We start from the raw sequence: 19,573 nt of genomic DNA, 5'->3' as shown, positions 1-19,573 counted from the left end.
TATAATAATTCTATTATTATAGATACCACTATACTCAGCCTGGGCCAGCTAAAACAACAATGACAACTGCAACAACAACAACAAAATAGCTGAGCGTTATGGCAGGTGCCTATAGTCCCAGCTACTTGGGAGGCTGAGGCAAGAAAATAGCTTAAGCCCAAGAGTTTGAGGCTGCTGTGAGCTATGATGCCACAGTACTCTACCCAGGACGACAGCTTGAGACTATCTAAAAAAGAAAGAAACCATTAATACCACTAAACTGTTTCCTTAGAATTTTTTTTATGTAATTGAATGTTTTTAAAATACCCTCAAAATAAAGATGGAAGAAAACATTAAGAAATTCTTTCAGAAAGTAGGATAAAGAGACTAGAAATATAAGAGGGGGAAAAAAATCAAGGATCACTTCATAAGGTCAAAACTCCTACTAAGAGGAGCTCCAGAAAAAAGAAATATAGAAAGTAAAAAAGAAAAAATTATTTTAAAAAATAATGCAAGATATTTCCCCCCAAAATTAAGGAAATTAGTCTCCAAATTGAAAGGGCCACTGATAGTTTAGGACATGTCATCATAAAATTTCAGAACTTCAAAGATTTAAAAAACATTAAAGTTTTTAGAGAGTGAGGGGGAATCAATTTACACACTGTGGGCTGAAACTTAGAAAGGCACTTTACTCCTCAATATGATCTCTGGAAGCTAAAAGATGATGTAATATTACCTTGAACATTCTGCATAAAAATTCATTTCAACCTAAAAATCTATACCCAGCTAAACTATTAACTGAGTATCAAGATGAAATAAAAACTTTTTTTAAATGAAAGGACTGGGATATTTACCTTGCAGCAAACCTTGAAGATAGGGTGAGCTAAGAAATAGGGACACATAGACTGAAGACCATGGGACTCATGGGTTCAATCCAGTGTGAGAAAGGCATAAGAAGGTCACAGGAGGCAAGTAAAGGGCAGGACAAGAACAACCAGCCCTGCTGAAGGTGTAGAGAGGACCTAGGAAGGAGACCAGCAGGAAAAGGATATCAATCAAACAAATTAAAGGACGCATTTGCACATATGTAAAATAAAAAACTGCCAAGGAAGCAATAGGAGGGGTTCATGGAAAATGAAGCAAATAAAAAGTGAAGCAATTATTAACCCACGGGTAAAAAACAAAGGTTGTACAAGAAGGGAAAAAGACACATATGTAATTGCTACACTGTAAGGTAAAACAAAAGCCTTTGAGTGGTCCCCAACATTTTTGGCACTAGGGACCAGTTTCATGGAAAACAATTTTTCCGTGGACCAGGGGTGGGGTGAGGCAGGTGTATGATTTCAGGATTATTCAAGCACATTGTATTTATTGTGCACTTTATTTCTATTATTACTACATTGCAGTGAATATTGAAATAATTGTACAACTCACCATAATGCAGTGAGTGGGAACCCACTTCAGCTGCACCTCATATCATCAGGCGCTAGATTCTGTAAGGAGTACACAACCTAGATCCCTCTCATGTAGGAGGCTGAGGCAAGAGAATTGCTTAAGCCCAAGAGTTTGAGGTTGCTGTGAGCTATGATGCCACAGCACTTTACCGAGGGTGACATAGTGAGATTGTCTAAAAAAGAAAATAAAAGACAAGAAACCACTAATACCACTACACTGTTTGTTTGTTTGTTTGTTTTTTGGGTTTTTTTTTTTTTTTTTTTTTGCTGTTTTGGTATCTTTTCTTTCGTAATTCTTTTTTTTTTAAGGATTCTTTTTTTTTTTATTAAATCATAGCTGTGTACATTAATGCGATCATGGGGCACCATATTCTGGTTTTATAGACCATTTGACACATTTTCATCACACTGGTTAACATAGACTTTCTGGCATTTTCTTAGTTATTGTGTTAAGACATTTACATTCTACAATTACTAAGGTTAACATATACCCTTGTAAGATGCACCACTGGTGTAATCCCACCAATCACCCTCCCTCCACTGACCTCCTCCCTCCCTCCCCTCCCTTTCCACCTTCCCCCTATTCTTAGGTTATAACTGGGTTATAGCTTTCATGTGAAAGCCATAAATTAGTTTCATAGTAGGGCTGAGTACATTGGATACTTTTTCTTCCATTCTTGAGATAATTTACTAAGAAGAATATGTTCCAGCTCCATCGATGTAAACACGAAAGAGGTAAAGTCTCCATCTTTCTTTTAGGCTGCATAATATTCCATGGTGTATATATACCATAATTTATTAATCCATTCGTGGATCGATGGACACTTGGGCTTTTTCCATGACTTAGCAATTATGAATTGGGCTGCAATAAACATTCTGGTACAAATATCTTTGTTATGATGTGATTTTTGGTCTTCTGGGTATATGCCTAGTAGAGGAATTATAGGATTGAATGGCAGATCTATTTTTAAGTGTTCTAAGTGTTCTCCAAAAATCTTTCCAAAAGGAATGTATTAATTTGCATTCCCACCAGCAATGTAGAATTGTTCCCTTTTCTCCACATCCACACCAACATCTCTGGTCTTGGGATTTTGTGATATGGGCTAATCTTACTGGAGTTAGATGATATCTCAAAGTAGTTTTGATTTGCATTTCTCTGATGATTAAAGATGATGAGCATTTTTTCATATGTCTGTAGGCCATGCGCCTGTCTTCTTTAGAGAAGTTTCTCTTCAAGTACCTTGCCCAGCCTGCGATGGGATCACTTGTTTTTTTCTTGCTTATACGTTTGAGTTCTCTGTGGATTCTGGTTACTAAACCTTTGTCAGAGACATAACCTGCAAATATCTTCTCCCATTCTGAGGGCTGTCTGCTTGCTTTACTTACTGTGTTCTTGGCTGTGCAGAAGCTTTTTAGTTTGATCAGGTCCCAGTAGTGTATTTTTGAAGCTGCTTCAATTGCCCGGGGGGTCCTCCTCATAAAATACTCACCCAGACTGATTTCTTCAAGGGTTTTCCCTGCACTCTCTTCTAGTGAGAGTCTATCTTAGTTAATGGTGAAAGGTGTGGGTCCAGTTTCAGTCTTCTACAGGTCACCAGCCAGTTCACCCAGCACCACTTGTTAAATAGGGAATCTTTTCCCCCACTGAATGTTTTTAATCGGCTTGACAAAGATCAAATAACGGTAAGTAGCTGGGTTCATCTCTTGGTTCTCTATTCTGTTCCATACATCTATCTCTCTGTTTTTGTGCCAGTACTGTTTTGATCACTATCGATTTGTAGTAAAGTCTCAGGTCTGGTAGTGTGATTCCTCCTCCTTTGTTGTTATTTCTGAGTAATGTCTTAGCTATTCAAGGTTTTTTCTGATTCCATATAAAATGAAGTATTATTTTTTCAAGATCTTTAAAGTATGAGAGTGGAGCTTTAATAGCATTAAAATTGTATATTGCTTTGGGTAGTACGGACATTTTAACAATGTTGATTCTTCCCAGCCATGAGCACAGCATGTTTTTCCATTTGTTAATATTCTCAGATATTTCTTTTCTTAGAATTTCATAGTTCTCTTTATAGAGATCTTTCACGTCCTTTGTTAGATAAACTCCCAAATATTTCATCTTCTTTGGCACTACTGTGAATGGAATAGAGTCCTTAACTGTTTTTTCAGCTCAACTATTGTTGGTATATATAAAAGCTACCAATTTATGAATGTTGATTTTGTAACCTGAGATGCTGCTGTATTCCTTGATCACTTCTAAGAGTTTTGTAGTAGAATCCCTGGTGTTTTCCAGATATACAATCATATCATCTGCGAAGAGCGAAAGTTTGATCTCTTCTGACCTTATGTGGATACGCTTGATTGCCTTTTCTTCCCTAATTGCGGTGGCTACAACTTCCATTACAATGTTAAAGAGCAGTGGAGACAATGGGCAGCCTTGTCTGATTCCTGATCTGAGTGGAAATGATTTCAATTTAACTCCATTCAATACGATATTGGCTGTGGGTTTGCTGTAGATGGCCTCTATCAGTTTTAGAAATGTCCCTTCTATACCAATTTTCTTGAGTGTTCTGATCATGAAGGGATGCTGGATATTATCAAAAGCTTTTTCTGCATCAATTGAGAGAATCATATGGTCTTTATTTTTTAATTTGTTTCTGTGCTGAATTATACTTAATACATTTACGTATATTGAACCAGCCTTGAGACCCTGGGATAAAACCAACTCGGTCATGATGTATAATTTGTTTGATGTGTTGCTGGATTCTGTTTGTTAGGATCTTGTTGAATATTTTTGCATCTATATTCATTAGTGATATTGGTCTATAATTTTCTTTTCTTGTTGGGTCATTTCCTGGTTTGGGGATCAGGGTGATGTTTGCTTCATAGAACTTGTTGTGTAGTCTTCTTCTTTTTCTACATTTTGGAACAGGTTGAGTAATATAGGTACTAATTCCTCTTTAAAGGTTTGGTAGAATTCTGATGTGAAGCCATCTGGTCCTGGGCTTTTCTTTTTAGGGAGGTTTTGTATGGTTGGTGCTATTTCAGAACTTGATATGGGCCTGTTCAACATTTCCACTTGATTCTGGCTAAGTCTTGGAAGGTGACGTGCTTCCAAGTATTGATCAATTTCCTTCAGATTTTTATATTTCTGAGAATAAAGTTTCTTGTAATATTCATTAAGGATTTTTTTAATTTCTGAGGAGTCTGTTATTTCGTCTTTGTCATTTCTGATTGATGAGATTAGAGATTTTACTCTTTTTTTCCTGGTTAGGTTAGCCAAAGGTTTATCTATTTTTTTTAACCTTTTCAAAAAACCAACTTTTTGATTTATTGATCTGTTGTACAATTCTTTTGTTTTCAATTTCATTTAATTCTGCTCTAATTTTGGTTATTTCTTTCCTTCTACTGGGTTTGGGGTTGGAATGTTCTTCCTTTTCCAGTTGCTTGAGATGTCCCATTAAGTTGCCAACTTCCTCTCTTTCTGTTCTCTTGAGGAAGGCTTGCAGTGCTATAAATTTCCCTCTTAGAACTGCCTTTGTGGTATCCCAGAGGTTCTGATAATTCGTGTCTTCATTGTTGATTTGTTCCAAAAATTTGGCAATTTCCTTCTTAATCTCATCTCTGACCCAGCTCTCATTCAGCATAAGGTTATTTAACTTCCATGTTTTTGTATGAGTATGCAGATTCCTGTTGTTACTGAGTTCAACTTTTATTCCATGGTGGTCCAAGAAGATGCGAGGAATAATTTCTATTCCTTTCAATTTACTGAGGTTAGACTTGTGACCTAGGATGTGATGGATTTTGGAGTATGTTCCGTGGGCTGATGAGAAGTATGTGTACTCAGTTTTGTTGGGATGAAATGTTCTGTAGATGTCTGCTAAATCCAAATCTTGGATGGTTAGGTTTAAATCTAAAATTTCTTTGCTCAGCTTCTTATTGGAGGATCAATCCAACACTGCCAAAGGAGTGTTGAAATCTCCAACTATTATGGAGCTGGAGGAAATCAAGTTGCTCATGTCTGTTAGAGTTTCTCTTATAAATTGAGGTGCATTCTGGTTGAGTGCATAGATATTAATAATTGAAATCTCATCATATTGAGTATTACCCTTAACAAATATGAAGTGGCCATTCTTGTCCTTCCTTACTTTTGTTGGTTTCAAGCCTATTGTATCTGCAAATAAAATTGCAACATCTGCTTTTTTCTGATCACCATTTGCCTGACATATGGATGACCATCCTTTCACCCTGAGTCTATATTTGTCTTTCAAGGTAAGATGTGACTCTTGTATGCAGCAAATATCGGGCCTGAGTTTTTGTATCCAGTCAGCTAACCTGTGCCTCTTTAGAGGACAGTTTAAGCCGTTCACATTAATGGAGAATATTGACAAGTCTGGTAAAATTTTGGCTATCAATTTTTTCAAAAGTCCAGGGACATTTTTAATCCTTTCACCACTGCAGAAGTTAGAGTTTGATCAAAAGTTTCTGAGTGAGTTTACGTTTGTGGTAGAGGATTGGGCGGATCATTATGGAGGATAGATCTGAGAATATCCTGAAGAGCTGGTTTGGTTATGGCAAATTTCTTCAACATATGAATGTCATTAAAGTATTTAATTTCTCCATCATAAATGAAACTCGGTTTAGCTGGATACAGGATCCGGGGTTGAAAGTTATTTTGCTTTAGGAGATTAAAAGTCGATGACCACCCTCTTCTGGCTTAAAACTTAAAAAAGTTTTAGCAAAGAGATCTGCAGTCATTCTAATATTCTTCCCTTTGTAGGTGATGGATTTCTTACATCTGGATGCTTTCAGAATTTTCTCCTTCACATTAACTTTAGTGAAGTTAATTATGATATGCCTGGGGGATGTCTTATTGGGATTGAGTCATGCTGGGGTTCTGAAACTGTCTGCTACCTGAATTTCAGAATCTCTTGGCATGTCTGGAAAATTCTCTTTCATAATTTCATGGAAAAGGGCCTCTGTGCCTTGTGAGGCCACTTCATCACTTTCAAGGATTCCAATGAGGTGGATATTAGCCTTCTTCAAATTATCCCAGAGCTCTCTGAGAGAATGATCCATTTTTGCTCTCCATTACTCTTCCTCTTTGAGAGTTTGGGAGCATTCAAAGGCTTTGTCTTCAATGTCAGAAATCCTTTCTTCTGCTTGCTCCATTCTGTTGCTGAGGGATTCTACTGTATTTTTCAGATCTTTGAGGGCTGCAAATTCTTGCTTCAGTGCATCAATATCTTTGGTGGTTTTGTCTTTAAATTCATTAAATTCTTGAGACAACTTTTGAATTTCTCCTTGAATTTCTTATTTCAAATTTTCCTCCATTTTATTAATCTTGTTTGCAATCCAAATTCTGAATTCAATTTCTGACATGTTGGCCAGCTGTTTATGAATGGGATCTTCAGTTACATCTGCCATATCTTTCTTTGGGGGAGGGGGGGTTGATCTATTCTGGTTATTCATGTTACCAGAGTTTTTCCACTGATTCCACCCCATGATTGTTTTACACTGTTTGATTTTTCCCCTGGAGCTTTGTTGAGGACCTGTACAGTGCTATAGCCTGAGAAACTGGGGACCTGTTGGTGTGGTGGGGCTAAGTGGTTCTGTCTTGTTTTCAGCTGGTCTTTGTTCAACCCTAGTGAAACAGTTACTCTGGGTTGAAGTCTCAGCTGTGGATAAATACCAGAAATTAAGGCACCCCGCCCCCCACAGGCAACAATTGGAAAAGGAAAATCAAACCTTCCTACAACCACACACCCAGGGTACTACCTGAATAGTCCTCAGGCGATTGGCTCAGTTCAAAAGGTCCAAATCAATTGTCTCAGTCAGCACCTGTCTCAGGTGGGAGACTTAAAAGGTCTCTGGCAACTGGATCACAGGGGTCTGGTGACTACTCTGATATGGCTTGCTCCAGTGCTCCGTGGAGTCAGGAGGACCCACCCAGCAAATAGATCAGTCTGGGAAGGTTGATGCCTCCTTCCCTACCTTGTACCTCTGTCACACCCAGTCACTGATAGTCCCACAGGACTTCGACTCAGTTGCCTATAGTGAACAGATACTCCAGGGGTTTGCACCTGCCTGAATCACAAGGAAATCTATTTCAGCTCAGCCAGGCCACTGAGCTCTGCCTCTATCCAGCAGAGGTGAGGCCTGACAACCTCGGGCACTTGATGGAGGCTGGGAGGTGTTCACTCAGTTCCAGCCCCACCCCTGATTGATGTTACTGACAGAACAGAAGAGAACAAGTTTGCGGGAATTTATTTCTGTCCTTGCTAAATTCTCCTGCAGAAGAGAAGCTGTTTTGAGTTCCCAGAGCCTGTGCCTCAGGCCCTGTCTTTACTCCTGCAGGTTTGTATTCAGTTACCTGTCAGTTCTAGCCTCCTGTCTTCCTTTGTCTATAGGCTGATGATGAGGGCTGGGTGCGTCTTAGGCTCAGTAAAGTGGTCCTCTGGGTCACCCCCACCCTGGGAACTTCCCGGCACTGCGTGTGCGTTTCTAGTCCCCACACTCCACCCAGGCTGGTACCGCCTCAGGCACACCGTTTACTCACGGGGCCTGCATTTCTGTCCCAGATCTGTTCCGTGGTGATTGCCACCTGAGTAGATGCTCGGCCTCCTCTGGTTGCCCAGGGAGACAGAGGGTGTGGCTTCAGAATATCTGGAAGTGAGTCCTATTGTTGCTAAAAGACAGCTGCTGCTCTGTGCCTCGGGGCACCACCCGCCGCTCTGGTGTGGTTCCCTCTCAGCTGACCATCCTCTCCTCACTCCCCTGCCCCAGAGCCAGCACTGACCAGCTGCCATTCAGGCCCTGTCCACACCCCTCAAGAAATCACCCAAGAATCTGGACTCATGGGGGACAGGCCTCCAGATCTCAAAGTGAGAGTGGAGGGTAGTGATGGGAGCTCAGAGTTGCAGGTAGAGAATATATACAGTTTTATACAGTTTTATGCCTGGCAGGAGAATACCATGGCACCCTAGTAGGGGAGGTAGGTCCAGTTTTTAGAGGGTCTCTCCTGTGGAGTGTAGTGGGAGGAACTTTGAACTCTGCTCGTTTGTTTGTGGGGCACTCCAAGCCATTCTTATGGGGGAGGGGATTCCCGTCCGCTTGGTGATGAATTTTGTACCTTTTGTTTGTATACTTGGGGTCGCAGCTCGCCTCAGTGGGGTTGATGTGCGTTCTTCAACCTTCTCTCTTGGTGCAGCTCTAATCCACCAGCTTACTTGCTAAATTTCTGTCCTTTAACTCTCCTTCTGGACGGGAGCCTCTGTGGAAAGCTGGCTCCAGTCAGCCATCTTGTCTCCGCCCCCACTATACTGTTTTCTTAGAATTTTTTTATGTAATTGAAAGTTTTCAAGGCTGGATGGGGTGTTTTAGAGGAATGCCCTCTTGATACAGGCGAGTAGGGTTCATGCTCCTATAAGAATCTGAAGCCACCACTGCTCTGACAGGAGGGGGAGCTCAGGCAGTGATGTGAGAAATGAGGAGTGGCTGTAATTACAGAAGAATCTTCACTTGGTCATCTGCTGATCACCTCCTGATGTACAGCCTGATCCCCAACAGGTCATGGACCAGTACCGGTCCATGACTGGGGGTTTGGGAACTGCATCCCTGGAGAATAACTCTCAACAATGAAGAACTATAGTTGATGGATAAATGAGATGGCCTCCCTTTTACTGGAATCTGGAATCTATTCTGGAATAGATTCTGGAATCAATTCTGGAATCTATTCTACATACTCTTCCAAAGTCTCAGCAAAATTGAACGGCCCTTGCCTGCCTCAGTGACTTTACTAACACACCCTGATACAGGCTTCCTTCTTGTCTGTCTCTTTCTCCCTGCTCCCTCACTCCTGGTTTCTGGGATCACATTGAAAAGAGACTCCCTGCACTGAAAACAAACTCAACTTTTCTCTTCTCCTGCTCTCTACTTAAATCTACTCTACAAAGCCCAGAGTTTTGAATAAAATCTGGGGAAAAACCTAATAAATGGCAAATGGTATGAATTTTACTTAAAGCTCCACCCTTCTTGTAAATGGGATGCCAGAACCAGGATCAAGAGCCAAACACTCACGTGAGTTAGAGTTATCCCTTATTACCAAGATTCAGAATCCCAGGAAGACAGGGAGACCATTCCCTAAGCCTGCTTTCCTTTGAGAGAACTTCACAGAGTTCTTACACCCTCTCCCCTAAAGTTACAATTTTTAGCTACACACCACACAGCCCTCTAATCTCTAACTGCAGGACTCTTTGTCACATTTCTAATCTGTACATGTTCCATCTGTTGTTTTTTTTTCCTTCAGCCCAGGGTCACGATGATGCTCAGTGTCAGAACCAAGGAGGACTGGCTGGTGCAACTGAACGATCGCTACTTACATCGTTAAGTAACTTCTGAAGCTCAGGTTGGCACGGGGGCTGTTTCTCCTCTCATGCTCTGACTGCTCGGGTCTGTGGCCAGACGGCCACTATGGGACTTGAGCAGCTGTTTTGTGCTGCTTCTCTCTACTCTCAGCTGGGTAAGTAAGGGAAGGGCCCTTCCAGGAGGGAGCAGAGTAAAGGAAAGGGGAGGAGAGAGAAAGGTCTTTTTTGTCAAGTACCATCATGAGATGGAAGAGCTGTTTCTGAGCTGGGTGGGGTGTTTTAGAGAAATGCCCTCCTGATACAGGTGAGAAGATTGCAGGTGGGAAAACCTCTCCTTGGCTGGCCATCTCTTGTTTACTCTTCGGGTCCTGGGAACCCAGTAGCCTACTCCCCATTAGGGTCACCATGCCCTCCAAGCCCATCCTCATGGAATTAAGATGACTTGTCTTGTTTGGTCCCATCTGAATCAGAGTCTCATCTTTACAGTGATTCAGGCACAAGGTTCCCCCAAGGTCCTTGGGGGTATTTATGCTCCAAAGGAATTCATTGAAACCCTCTTTCCTGGAGAGGAGGAGACAGTATCTCCCATTTCTTCCGAGTGTGTGTTAGGGTGTGCTGGGAGCGGGGGCTGGCACTAAGATGCTCAGCACTCTGACAGCTCTCTGCAGAAGTCCTCATCTCGTCTCCGACTCCCTAGGCGTCTATGTTCTGTTTCCATAGGCTGGAGCCTCATGATCAGCCAAGGGCAGGCTCTTGGTTACTGGATTCCCCATGGCACATCCTGCTTGGTGGCCTCATTCCTCACTTTGAAATGAAGGAATCATTAGCGTCTCTCAGAGTTTCAGCCTAACTTGAGAAAAAAAAAAGAGTCCTATTTCACATCCTAGTACATATAATATACAGCTTGACTCAGCACTAAAGAACATTTTTGTGTTCATAACAACATAAACATGAAGATTCATTTAACTAAAATCTGATGGTAGCACTTTAGTTGGAAATGAGGAGAAGAACAAGAGAGCCCCACTCCATCTAACAAGGGTGAAAGTCAAGGCTCCAAGTTGCAAACAACTCCACCCTAACTGGTTAAAGCAGGAAGTAAGCTTTTTAAAGGACAGCTCTCCAGAATCTCAGGGAACAATGTCCAGCCACATACAGGCTGCCTGGTGAATGCCCCGTGGTCTCTGGTGTCCAGCCACCATGCTGCAGCTGACAAGTCACACCACTGACACCTGGTGTTCCATGCATCAGCCTCTGGAAAGCCAGGCCCTACACCCCTGGTGCTGCCAGAAGCCACCTTCCTTTCCATGGCCCTTTCCTCCTGCGCTCACTGTAGGATCAAACTCTCCAGCAGGGGCATCTGATTAACAAAGCCTGGAATCCATTCCTGCACCCCAGCTGTAAGGGAGACTGAGAATGCAACTTTTATGACTTCTATCTTGGGAACACAGGAAATTACCCAAATATGAGGCATGTTCATAAAATATCGAGCTGCTACAAGTAACAAATGTCTACTTCTGGAAGTCAACGGATAATGAGGAGAGTGGATACCTCCAAAAACTGCAGATAAGCATCTCATCTGCAAAGATGATGGTAAATATCAAAAGAAACAGCTCAAGAAAGTCCTAGCAAGAAGGATGAGGGTAAAGGGGCAGGTCAGGGGCAGCTGTTTTTCACATAAGCTATTGGGAAATGTTCTTTTTCACACCTTGTGCCTGTGATACTCTGACAAATATGATGCCGTTAAAGGCGTCACATTTCATAACCCACAAGCATCATAGTCTAAAGGTGACACCATTCAGATACCCCCATGCAGCTGGCTTAGTGGGGCTGCTTGCCAGGTTGCCCGGCACATTGCCAAGGGCTGCGTTTTCTGCTAATCTGCCTGCAGCTGTCTGCTATAGAGGGGGCTGACGCCTCTCTTTCTACCAGTTCAACATTGGCATAAATAGGCAAACAGATTGGCTTTTGCTGGGTTTGGGGATTTTTTTCTTTTCTTTCTGCTATTTTTTTTTCTTAGCCATCATAAATATGAAGATCATGCAAAAAGTTAAAAGAAAATTATAATAGAAAGTTCACCAAACATGTATCAATGCAGAATATTACTACATACAAGGACATGCCTTCAATTAAAAATACCAGAAGAGTCCATTGTGCCTCTCGGCCTCCTGGCCCCAAAGTCAAGTTCATGAGTATGTGACCTGAGTAGTGGCACGGTGCAGTGGCACAGGGCCCTATGCTTAGAGGGACGCCGAACTTGATTCAACACTCTCCTGTTGATGTCTTAAAGTTCTTAATGATGTTTGAACAGGGGGCCCTGTGTCTCCATTTGGCACTGGGTCCACGAATTTTATAGCTAGTCCTGCGTGTGCCTGAAAGCACAAGAGCAAATTTAAAGCATAAACAGACAAGTCCCATTAGTCCAGGTTTCAGTGAAGTTCTTTTTATTGTTTTTTCAGTTTTTGGCCAGGGCCGGGTTTGAACCCACCACCACTGGGATATGGGGCTAGCACCTTACTCCTTTGAGCCACAGGCTCCACCCTTCAGTGGAGTTCTTTCTCTTTCCCTCACTCTCCTACCCACCCCCCGAATTCTCAATCTGGGGTCCCTGAAATGGCAGACAAAATTTTCTGTGGATACATTTAACGTGCATTTTTTTCTGGAGAGAAAAAATTCTCCGTAGCTTATGTCTGATTCTCCAAAGTTCTGTGACTGCCCCCCCTCAGCAAAAGTTTGAGACCTACCCATGTACATGAGCTTTGACCGTCTAGCTGCTCTGTAAACACTCAGCACAAACATGTACTTGGTTCTGGTTAGTAGGAGGCAGCATTTAAATTACAACTACCTCAAGCGTTCTTTCCCTAGTCTGACCCCCATGCTTGGGTCTCTGTCACCAGGTGTCCCGTCCAGCAGGGGAGACAACACCAAACCATGGGCAAACCTTTGTTTAAAATGATTGGAAATGCCTGGTGCAGTGGCTCATACCTATAATCCTATCACTCTGGGTGGCTGAGGCGGGAGGATCCCTTGAGCTTGGGAGTTGAAGACCAGCCTGAGCAAGAGTAAAACCCCATCTCTACTAAAAATAGAAAAACTAGTCAAGCATTGTGACTTACACCTGTAGTCCCAGCTGCTCAGGAAGCTGAGACAGGAGGATCACTCCAGCCCAGGAGTTTGAGGTTGCTGTGAGCTACGCTGACGCCAAGGCACTCTAGCCTGAGGCAACAGAATGAGATGTTGTATTGACAAAATAACTATTGGAAATGACACAGCTGCTTTTTGGAATCTCTTCTAGGCCAAAAAGCAGGTGCCTGGAAATAGAAAGTTCTTGTGGTAGCTCTCCTTCTAGAACAGCGGTTCTCAACCTTCGTAATGCCACAACCCAACACAGTTCCTGTGGGTCATGATCCACAGGTTGAGAACCGCTGATCTAGAAGGAGGCATTTTATTCATGTAAGGAAGCTCACCTAAAAGAAAATTCAGTTATTATGTTTCGGCTTTAAAAGTTATGTACTTTTCATGGAATCCTCCAGATCATAATAAATTCTGGAAGAATAGGATAATAGCATGTTAAACTGGATAGGATCTTAGAAAAAGATGAAAACTGCTCTCACAAAAATTTTCACATGTGCTAAAGTATTTCAGGAATAATTTGCCAGTGTATTCAGTCCTGTGATTTTTGACAGATAAAATAGGCCCTTTGCAATCTTTCTTCCTCCAACATACAGGCTCATTTGCTTAACAGCAGAGTCCCAAAAAAGCAGGAGGGTGAACTTGGGCTCTAGCATCTTACCTGGGATTCTGGAGTTAGCGAAGAGCTTCCACACGCCCAAGCTGTTACGTTCAGTCTCCTCCTGTTCTCTGTGAAATAAGTAACATTGTCCCATTGTTCAGATAAAGAAATCAAAGCTCAAAGAAGTTGCATACTGTGCTTGAGGCCACAGCTCAGGGCACCCAGGACATGGAGTTTTTAAATCAAGTGTTCCTTTTGTGACACAGGACAGTGATGCTTCACCCACAATGGGTTCTCTGCAAAGTCCCTGGAGAGTGGCTCTCCTGGCTCTGCTGGGAGGAGCTGGCACCCACTTGTTGGCTGTGTGAGCTTGTGCTAGTCCTCCATACCTGATTCTTTACCCTTCCAATGACAATAACACCGATATCCACCTTCTAGAATTATCACGAGAATTAAACGAGCTGTTATTTGTAAAACTGTTTTGTTAAGAAATTCTAGCTCCTGGTAAGCACCATGACGTTCATTGTTATTATTATAATATCATTACTATTATCCTTGTATCTCATCATTATTGGAAATTATTTGGCTTCCACAATTTAGAAAAGACCAAAAGGAAGCATCTTGGTGTCGTCCTGGTTTGCGTGCTCAGCTGCCCAAAGAGGGTGAACTTTATCAGCCACTCGAGAGTTGCCTCACACGTCCTCGTGTATTTTCGACAGTCAAGAAGGGGTTCAGGATGACATCACCCACTGTTTGAAATTGACACATTTTAACATGGCTTGCCTCTTCCCATCTGCACCTTGAGCACCGATGCTATGCTTTCATGAGTACAAAGTTCCCTTGAAAGTTCAATTCATTGATCACTCAGAGTAATATATGAGGAGCAGGGATGTTTGTACTGATAACGCAGAGAATTAACAGTTTTGTGATTGTTGGAAAGAAGATGAAAAATGAGACGGACTCATTTCTAATAGAGACATGGACAGGTTGATCAACCGTTATCCCTCTAAAGGTGACTCTCCATCATTCTGCCTCCCTTCTGACCAAATCATAAGTTTGGGGGTCATTCTCACCTTCTGCTTGGCCAATTTTCTTCCTTTCCATTAATGAATAAATTCTGGGGAAAAAAACAAAACTTTCTTGATTCTGATTCCCAAATACCTCTCAGCTCGCCTTGGTGTCTCTTTGCCCAGCCAGCCAGCCAGCCAGCCGTGCATGCAAGCTAACCAATGGGCGGGATTTCTAATTGGAGCAATGAAGGGAGAAGAAACAAGACACCCATCCCACTGAATCACACTATCTCTTCTTTCTCTTTCTGAATTTCAGTTGAGAAATAATGTGTACCCCCTACCAGCTGTATGCTTTAATGGACACTCAGACACCATCTCCTAGTAACAAGATCTATTTCCGGAGATGGCTATCACCTCCCTTCGACCCTGTTTGTAAGATGCCCAAGAGACAGATGAGCTCAGCGCTATTCCTCCCAGCTTTGAGTTAGCACAAGGGAAACCCTAGCCATGACGGAAAGCTCAGGAGAGGATTTGTTTGGGGCTTGAGACTAGAAACTTCTCGTTGCTGGCTGGGTTCCTCTCACTGACCCTTAGGCCAGACATTTCTGTGATGTGTGTTCTAACAATGCAAGCTGCCAGAGCAACAAACCAGAAAATAACCAGGATACTATGTACAAAGGGCATGGCCCCAATGATGCGATTTTGCTCCTATCTGCATGGAGGGCATCACTTTACATTTTTCAGAGACTAAGTATCTAAGACCCAAAACCCCATTGTCTGCTCTCCCTGTCCTCTGCCTCAGTAGCCACAGTGAGACTCCCTCCAAGCCCTCACTCTAACTAGCCCCTCACACTCTGATTTTGGCATAATTTGTGCATTTGAGGAAGTCTTTGGCAAATAGGAAGTCTTTGTTAAGACAGAAAGTCTAACATGAATGGTGCCTTGTTACTGGAGAGTGAGTAAGGACTGATGGTGCCCGCCTGTGAAATAGCCTGCCAGGGAGAGGAAGATGGAGGTCAGGTAAATCCGAGAGGGACGGCGCACATGAGGGCAATGGGTGCGCTTTGATTTGAGTAACAGGATGACTTTCTCTTATATAAAGTTGTTATTCAGATTACCAGGAGAGGCTTGATGAGTGTCAGACGCAGAGCAATCGGAAGGCCTGACTTTAATGCATCCTGAAAACGCAGTTGTGCCTTCTCAGGGAGAGCACGAACCTGCAGCAGGTCTCTGCTGCCGTCCTGTCCCCGAATGCCCCGGACTCTGCCTTCTCAGCGGCAGGGTCTACATTTCATCTAACCATGAAGGATGCTGTTGAAGGAGGCGCTAGAGAAGTCAGACTCTGGCATCCACACCACCAAGAAGGCTGCGGCCAAGCAGGGAAGGGAGGCTGCTAGTCTCAGGTGTGTGGCAGCGAGTACACAGGACAGAGCCCTTCCAGGGTCAACCTTGGTGACTCTTCTTCAGCCTCCACCCCCAGCAGGTCTGCATGTTTTCACCTTTCAAGTTGGTAGAGAAAGTCGTGTCAGATAACATACTGTGTGGCCAGGGCTGCAGGGCAGAGACTTTCAAACATTCCTGCTGGGAGTATGAATTGGGACAGACTCGAAGGCGGGCAACCCAACCATCTTTGTCTAAATGAAAGATTGCACATGGCCTTTGCAAGAGTTACCTCCCTCTGGGGCTTTATTGCAGATACAATTTATACACACATAAAATGTAGTATTGCTAAGATACTAACAGAAGCATTGTTTGAACTAGAATGATACGGGAAACAACGCTAATGTCCATCATTAAATGACTAGTTGTACAAACGTTGACACATTGATACAAAGAAAATCAGTGCTGCTGTTAAACAGAGAACCAGTATTGTACATTCTGATTCAGAATTAGCTCCATGATAATAGACAGTAAAAATAAAGTGCAAACCCTGTGTCAAACATAATACTCTTTTTACCAAGTATACATTTATGTGCAGAGATGCTGCATGTGCACAGAATATCTCTGGAAATAGCCATAGGAAACTGGGTCTTTCAAGGAAAGAGAAGGAGCCAGCCACCGAGAGATGAGAGAGTGTCACTGCATTACATACTGACTTCTGCCTTTTGAAATTGTGGATTATATTCAACTATTTTTTTAACTGAATAAGAAATTATCCATAAACAAAATTGTGAAGACTATTACTAGGAACTCCTTTTTTTTTTTTTTTTTTTTGTAGTTTTTGGCCGGGGCTGGGTTTGAACCTACCACCTCCAGTATATGCGTCCGGCGCCCTACTCCTTTGAGCCACAGGTGCCACCCACTACTAGGAACTCTTTTAATGTTCTCAAAATGAAGAGTCCAGAATCAGCCCCACTGGGCTAATGACCGGGTATCAGCAAGACTGGTGCTTTCTGGAATCTCAAGGGGAGAAGGGGCTACCTGCATTTGTTGGTTTATGGCCACATCCCTCTGACCTCTGCTTCCACAGTCACATTTCCTCCTCTGGCTCTGACCCCCCACCTCCCTCTAATCAGCCTGTGATTACACGGGGTCCATCTGGTCCAGAAGAATTAACAGAGGCTGGAGCTCCTGGGACATGGACATCTTCAAAGGGCCATTATTCAGTCTATTCCAGGGAGTATGGAAGGAAACACTTCTGTTTTCTCCTAGTTCCTTTTTCACCTGTTCCCTAGGAAACAGGAATGAACACTCCGGTTAGCCTGATAGTCACCAGCCGCAGCTTACCAGCGGTGGGGTTGCCATGTGAAAGGCTGGGATCCCTCCTTCCTTGAGCGTCCAGGCCCTTGACCCAAACTCCTCTTTCCCAAGGAGCACAGCTGTCAGGTCCACCTTGAAAGCCAAAAGCCTCCGACCCAAGATGGGGCATTAGAGGCTCCACCATGTTCCTTGGAAGGTTGGCTCAGAGCTCTGTATCTTAGCAGTTAGTGAAGATGCTTAGCTCTGCAAACTTGCCTAGAGAAAGCATTAGACCCAGAAAATTCTGACAAAGTTACTTCCTTTGGCCAGAACCTTGGAGAGTCAGTGAGTTGGGATTCAGACAGCTTGCAAGAGTCCCAGTCAGGGAGGTTTAGCGCTGCACTTCCAAACATTTTGTTGTCTTTTTTTAAATAAAAGGTTGATCAGTGACCCCTTTATTATTTTCTTCTATGGCCTCTTAGATTTTAAAAGGTTTTGTCTTCCAAAACATCTATATATACTAAGTAGTAGCCTGTGTGCTCTTATCACAGATTAAAGCATAATTTCCATTAAGCTTTTTAAAATATCGAAGAGAAACACACAACACGCATTACCACACAGAGGAAAACACTCTTACACAGTCTACAGAATCTTGGTTAGGAACTCGGGAAACAGAAATAATCGCAGTGGCAATAGCAGTATTAGTTACAGTGTGAGGGGCGCTGGGGCTGAGAGTCAGGGCTGGTCCCAGCCCCTGCCCTGCGGCTCACTAGCTACGCCACACCAGGAAATCACTCTCCTGTTCAGGGGGGAGGTCTTCACCTCAATGATCACAGTCCCTTGCCACTCCAGAACCTTTGTCTAATTGGTCCAGAGTGGTAGAACCAGAGGATTCTAATGTGAGGCCAGAGTCAATCCCACTGGTTGTGCAGGGTCTGGCTGCCCCAGAGAACAACCCAGGCTGTGTCTAGCAGCTGAGTCCAGGGAGCTGAGAGGACACACCTGGGACTCTGTGAAAAGAAGGACAGCAGACAGGGGGACATAAGCAGGTCACACAATGCCCAGAGCCAGCAAACGCTGACTCCCCAGGGCTCAGGCTACCTGGTGAGGCCAAGCAGAAGAGCTCTTGGCAGCTCCGACATTGCTCATCAAGGCAGTGACAGGCAGAGACTAATGTGATTTGAAAGACTCCAAAAGAGACATTGCAAATCAGGGTCACAGCAAAGACCAGTCAGCAGTTTGTCCACCCAGGCTCACCCTCTGTCCCTCTCAAGCCTCCCTTCCCCCGTGCTCACCTTGTCTCAGCTGAAATTACTTGTCTAGTGAAACTTACAGGGGCAGCGTTGTGGGGAAAACGTGGTAAAACACACGGCAGATATCTCTGGCTATAGCCTGGCTGTTAAAAACATCCCTACTAGCTGCTATGAAATAGGAAAGATCGTAGCTTCCCAGCGAGGCTGATTTCCCAGACAACAGGCCCTGGTAGGCTAAGTGGCAAGAGCAGGGCGTGAGGGGGATGGCTCAGTCCATATGTTGATGTCTGCCAAAGAACAGTTTAGGACTTAAGGGACGAAGAGGCAGGGAAGGACAGGACACATCACCCTAGCTGAAATCAAGTGACAAGCTTGTGTCTGTCTTGAAGGGAACTCTAGAAGGCTATAAGAGGCAGGCTAAACCTAGGCATCTTCCTTGTGTCAGGTTGTAGAGTGAGCTGCTGCCTTCCCTCTTTGCCCTCCGATTAGCCATTAGTCACATGCTTCTTCCATCATGGGGTGATTAGGTTCCATGATTGGAGTGTCCTAGAGTATCTGAAACCAAAATTGCATGACGCAGTTTAATATAAATTGGTTTGGTGGATGTTTCTCCACTATTTTGGACCCTATGTAAATAAAACATTTTCAGGGTAGAATACAAAAATCTAGACCATAACAAAAAGGTCTGAGATTCTAAGATGAACTTTCAAGATTTTGTGGTGCCATCACCATAAAAAGACTTTGTGGAGAACGTCAGCAAAAGTGATAGGGTAAGGACCTCTGAAATGCCTCCCTCCATAAAATCAACAAAACCACAAAAAAAGTCAAGGTCAAATTTTTCAGAAATTCAGAAATTAGCCAAAGGTTTGCAGCAGTCTGAAGGGTACTTATTCAAGAGAAATGGCTGAATCTCTATGAGAATATTGAGCTCTGTGGCATTTTAACATGCCTATTCCCATCCCCCAACCCAAAGATTTTCAGTACTCTTGAAAACCAGAAGACTGACAGCCACTGGGCAGAACAGTATTGGAGCAACTTCAAAGCCCTACTTCCAGAGAACTATCATTATTTGACTTGTCTGCTGGCTCTTTAGAAGACCCCATTAACA

This window comes from Nycticebus coucang, chromosome 16 (genome assembly GCF_027406575.1).
Source record: "Nycticebus coucang isolate mNycCou1 chromosome 16, mNycCou1.pri, whole genome shotgun sequence".
Classification (NCBI taxonomy): Eukaryota; Metazoa; Chordata; class Mammalia; order Primates; family Lorisidae; genus Nycticebus; species Nycticebus coucang.
Note: the sequence above shows the minus strand (reverse complement) of the source record.